The sequence below is a fragment of the Coregonus clupeaformis genome, chromosome 18 (assembly GCF_020615455.1).
Source record: "Coregonus clupeaformis isolate EN_2021a chromosome 18, ASM2061545v1, whole genome shotgun sequence".
Classification (NCBI taxonomy): domain Eukaryota; kingdom Metazoa; phylum Chordata; class Actinopteri; order Salmoniformes; family Salmonidae; genus Coregonus; species Coregonus clupeaformis.
Genome location: NC_059209.1, coordinates 58,061,171 through 58,066,707, shown reverse-complemented (window position 1 = coordinate 58,066,707; position 5,537 = coordinate 58,061,171). Strand labels below are relative to the sequence as shown.

The 5,537-nt window shown below is 47.9% G+C and overlaps 1 pseudogene; it reads left to right on the top strand.

Annotated features, from left to right (window-relative positions):
• LOC121562559 overlaps positions 1-4,612 on the top strand; it is a 246,114-nt pseudogene extending 241,502 nt beyond the window's left edge.
• Positions 4,613-5,537: the final 925 nt, after the last annotated feature.

Below are 5,537 nucleotides of genomic sequence, written 5' to 3'. Positions count from 1 at the left end.
AGGGGGTGTGAGGCTGTGGAGGGAGGGGGAGGTAGGAGAGGGGGTGTGAGGCTGTGGAGGGAGGGGGGGGAGGAGAGGGGTGTGAGGCTGTGGAGGGAGGGGGAGGGGGGAGGAGAGGGGTGTGAGGCTGTGGAGGGAGGGGAGGGAGGAGAGGGGGTGTGAGGCTGTGGAGGGAGGGGGGAGGGGGTAGGAGAGGGGTGTGAGGCTGTGGAGGGAGGGGGAGGGGTAGGAGAGGGGGTGTGAGGCTGTGGAGGGAGGGGGGAGGGGGTAGGAGAGGGGTGTGAGGCTGTGGAGGGAGGGTAGGAGAGGGGTGTGAGGCTGTGGAGGGAGGGGGGAGGGGGGGTAGGAGAGGGGTGTGAGGCTGTGGAGGGAGGGGGGAGGGGGTAGGAGAGGGGGTGTGAGGCTGTGGAGGGAGGGGGGTAGGAGAGGGGGTGAGGCTGTGGAGGGAGGGGAGGGGGAGGAGGGGTGTGAGGCTGTGGAGGGAGGGGGCGGGGGGAAGGAGAGGGTGTGAGGCTGTGGAGGGAGGGGGAGGGGGGAGGAGAGGGGTGTGAGGCTGTGGGGGAGGGGGAGGAGAGGGGTGTGAGGCTGTGGATGGAGGGGGAGGGGGGTAGGAGAGGGGTGTGAGGCTGTGGAGGGAGGGGGGGAGGGGGGAGGAGAGGGGTGTGAGGCTGTGGAGGGAGGGGGGAGGGGGAGGAGAGGGGGTGTGAGGCTGTGGAGGGAGGGGGGAGGGGGGAGGGGAGGGGGTGTGAGGCTGTGGAGGGAGGGGGGAGGGGGGGAGGAGAGGGGGTGTGAGGCTGTGGAGGGAGGGGGAGGGGGGAGGAGAGGGGTGTGAGGCTGTGGAGGGAGGGGGGAGGGGGAGGAGAGGGGTGTGAGGCTGTGGAGGGAGGGGGGAGGGGGGGAGGAGAGGGGTGTGAGGCTGTGGAGGGAGGGGGGAGGGGGGTAGGAGAGGGGTGTGAGGCTGTGGAGGGAGGGGGGTAGGAGAGGGGTGTGAGGCTGTGGAGGGAGGGGGGAGGGGGGTAGGAGAGGGGTGTGAGGCTGTGGAGGGAGGGGGTTAGGAGGGCAGGAGAGTGGACACTAATGAGGGTGGTTTGTAACGCTGGGGCAGGGGTTCAGGGGGAGAGGACAGAGAGAGGTTGGGACGGAGAGGGGTGTCATCACTGACAAACGAGGGAGGAAGAGGAGAAGAGAAGGAGAGTTGAATAATGAGGCTATAGGCTGGCTAGCAGCTATGACTGGTGAACGTTAACTCTCCTCCCCTTCCTCTCTCTTCCTCTCTCTCACTCTCTCCCCCTCCCTCCCTCTCTCTCTCTCTCTCCCTCCCTCCCTCTCTCTCTCTCTCTCCCTCTCTCTCTCCCCCCCTCCCTCCTTCTCTCTCTTCCATCCATCACATGAAAACCCTGCTCTCCGGTCAGGTAAACAACCTCGCTCCACAGCTGTTAAAAACCTAACCAGTACAATCACCGTGACAATGTCTCCAGCTGTTTTTCAGGTCGTCGTGCCGTTCCGCGTTCTCTCCGCCGTCACCTGTCGTTGGTTCCATCTGCACTAGCCTCATAAAAACGCACCGACTGTGTCCCAAATGGCATCCTTTTCCCTATATAGTGCACTACTTTTGACCAATGCCAATATGGTGCTGATCAAAAGTAGTGCACTATATAGGGAATGAGGTGCCATTTATTTGAGACGCAACCACTGTCCGTCATGACTGAGTGACCCCGCTCCAAACTCATTACTGATTGGCTGATCGAGAGAGCGGCTGGGCCTGCTCGTGCCTCGCTCTGGAAACTTTAAATACCAGGACACCCTCCTTCCTCCTCTTCATCCTTCCAGATCCATTTCATCATCAGCTTTATAACGCTGTCTAGATCACTGTGTGTTTATAAGACCTATCTGATAGGATACTAGATCACTGTGTGTTTATAAGACCTATCTGATAGGATACTAGATCACTGTGTGTTTATAAGACCTATCTAATAGGATACTAGATCACTGTGTGTTTATAAGACCTATCTGATAGGATACTAGATCACTGTGTGTTTATAAGACCTATCTAATAGGATACTAGATCACTGTGTGTTTATAATACCTATCTAATAGGATACTAGATCACTGTGTTTTTATAAGACCTATCTGATAGGATACTAGATCACTGTGTGTTTATAAGACCTATCTGATAGGATACTAGATCACTGTGTGTTTATAAGACCTATCTAATAGGATACTAGATCACTGTGTTTTTATAAGACCTATCTGATAGGATACTAGATCACTGTCTGTTTATAAGACCTATCTAATAGGATACTAGATCACTGTGTTTTTATAAGACCTATCTGATAGGATACTAGATCACTGTCTGTTTATAAGACCTATCTAATAGGATACTAGATCACTGTGTGTTTATAAGACCTATCTGATAGGATACTAGATCACTGTGTGTTTATAAGACCTATCTAATAGGATACTAGATCACTGTGTGTTTATAAGACCTATCTGATAGGATACTAGATCACTGTCTGTTTATAAGGTCTATCTAATAGGATACTAGATCCACTGTGTGTTTATAAGACCTATCTAATAGGATACTAGATCACTGTGTGTTTATAAGACCTATCTAATAGGATACTAGATCACTGTGTGTTTATAAGACCTATCTGATAGGATACTAGATCACTGTGTGTTTATAAGACCTATCTAATAGGATACTAGATCACTGTGTGTTTATAAGACCTATCTGATAGGATACTAGATCACTGTGTGTTTATAAGACCTATCTAATAGGATACTAGATCACTGTGTTTTTATAAGACCTATCTGATAGGATACTAGATCACTGTCTGTTTATAAGACCTATCTAATAGGATACTAGATCACTGTCTGTTTATAAGACCTATCTAATAGGATACTAGATCACTGTGTGTTTATAAGACCTATCTGATAGGATACTAGATCACTGTGTGTTTATAAGACCTATCTGATAGGATACTAGATCACTGTGTGTTTATAAGACCTATCTAATAGGATACTAGATCACTGTGTTTTTATAAGACCTATCTGATAGGATACTAGATCACTGTGTGTTTATAAGACCTATCTAATAGGATACTAGATCACTGTGTGTTTATAAGACCTATCTGATAGGATACTAGATCCACTGTGTGTTTATAAGACCTATCTGATAGGATACTAGATCACTGTGTGTTTATAAGACCTATCTGATAGGATACTAGATCACTGTGTGTTTATAAGACCTATCTGATAGGATACTAGATCACTGTGTGTTTATAAGACCTATCTGATAGGATACTAGATCACTGTGTGTTTATAAGACATATCTGATAGGATACTAGATCACTGTGTGTTTATAAGACCTATCTGATAGGATACTAGATCACTGTGTGTTTATAAGACCTATCTAATAGGATACTAGATCACTGTGTGTTTATAAGACCTATCTAATAGGATACTAGATCACTGTGTGTTTATAAGACCTATCTGATAGGATACTAGATCACTGTGTGTTTATAAGGTCTATCTAATAGGATACTAGATCACTGTGTGTTTATAAGACCTATCTAATAGGATACTAGATCCACTGTGTGTTTATAAGACCTATCTAATAGGATACTAGATCACTGTGTGTTTATAAGACCTATCTAATAGGATACTAGATCACTGTGTGTTTATAAGACCTATCTAATAGGATACTAGATCCACTGTGTGTTTATAAGACCTATCTAATAGGATACTAGATCCACTGTCTGTTTATATGACCTATCTGATAGGATACTAGTCTGTGGAGGGAGGTGGTATGGAGCCCCTGGTGGAGGCAAAGGCAGTGTCTCTGGGGAGCTAGAATGTCTCTCTGTCTCCTAGCTTGTTGGGTTGGATCACCCAGCCAGCACACTGACTGGTGAATCTACATGAGACATCACTGACATGAATTCTCCCCACTACAATCATAGTGGAAATGTGTGTGTGTGTGTGTGTGTGTGTGTGTGTGTGTGTGTGTGTGTGTGTGTGTGTGTGTGTGTGTGTGTGTGTGGAGCCTGCATTCGTGTGTGTACAACTGTCATCCTGACTCTTTCTCTACCCTCCTTATCTCTCTTTCTCATCTCTCCTTCTCTCTCTTTTTTTTCCTGCAGAAAACACAAAGACACCTTTACAAAGGTCGAGGTCCCGGCAGAATATCAATGTGAGCGCAGCGGCGGTGATGGGGGTGGCTGCGAGAGGACAGAGAGGAGTGGCGCCGACAAAGGAGGCTCAATATGACACAGAGGGACATCCGTCTAACGCCAACACTACAGGGTCCACCACGGCCAGGAGCAGGGGCCTGCCACGTAGGGAGCCCGGAGGATACAGACCCATAACCACCACCGGGATGGAGAGAGGGAGGGGGATGGAGAGAGGGAGGGAGGGTGACAGGGGGATGGAGAAGGAGAGGGGGAGGGAGAGAGAGGTTGAGGTGGAGAGAGAGTCTCCATCCTATCCCAGCAACACCAATGGAGACTCGGATGTAGAATCCCTACTGGCCAGACTGAGGGCCTTGTGAAAGATGTCTTTTTATACGTAGATAACCCGGTCACACCCAAACACCTCCAGACCTGGCTGCCCCCCCCCCAGGACAGGACAGGACAGGACAGGACAGGACAGGACAGCACAGGACAGGACAGGACAGGACAGCACAGGACAGGACAGGACAGGACAGCACAGGACAGCACAGGACAGCACAGGACAGCACAGGACAGGACAGGACAGGACAGGACAGCACAGGACAGGACAGCACAGGACAGGACAGCACAGGAGAGCACAGGAGAGCACAGGACAGGACAGGACAGGACAGGACAGCCTCACAAGGCGTTATTCAGGTAGACACACAGAGTCCTTCCTAAAAGCTTTGGTTGTCTTTGTAGACCCTCCCCATGAGCTGGAGGAAGCTGAAGCTGAATCCCTTCAATAACTCCTTAAAAGTGTACTACTGCCAAAACACTGTTTGTGCTTATAGACGTATTGTAGAAGTACTGTTTTCTTTGTCTAGTATGCATAGTTATTCCAGTGCACTTGTACACTTTGTAGTATGTAGTGTGCGCTTTGTAGTGTGCAGTGTACTATTTGTGGTATGCCGTTTACTATTTGTAGTATGCATTTGTTATATCCTAATAATTAGCGATGCACACTCCTGCAACAAACCAGATAGTGTCAAAACGCTATATCTCTTTTTATATCTGTTTATATCAACTCAGTGTTATCACATTTACCATTTATAAACATACAGTTCATTATCCTAAAGCCTGTAGTCTAAGGATGTGTATTGACATAAAACTAATCTTGGAACACATGTTTTGTATAGAGCAAGTTTATATTGAAATACACGATATTGTCTAATTCATTTATTACCTGGATATTTACAACTTTCCTCTCTTTTTTATCTTTCTGAAAAATGGCTTTTCTCTCTTCAATCATTCCTCTCCCTTCTTTTTCTAGTGGGATTTTTCTATGCAAGACTTCTAAATCCAAATCATTGTTTAAATCCAGTATAT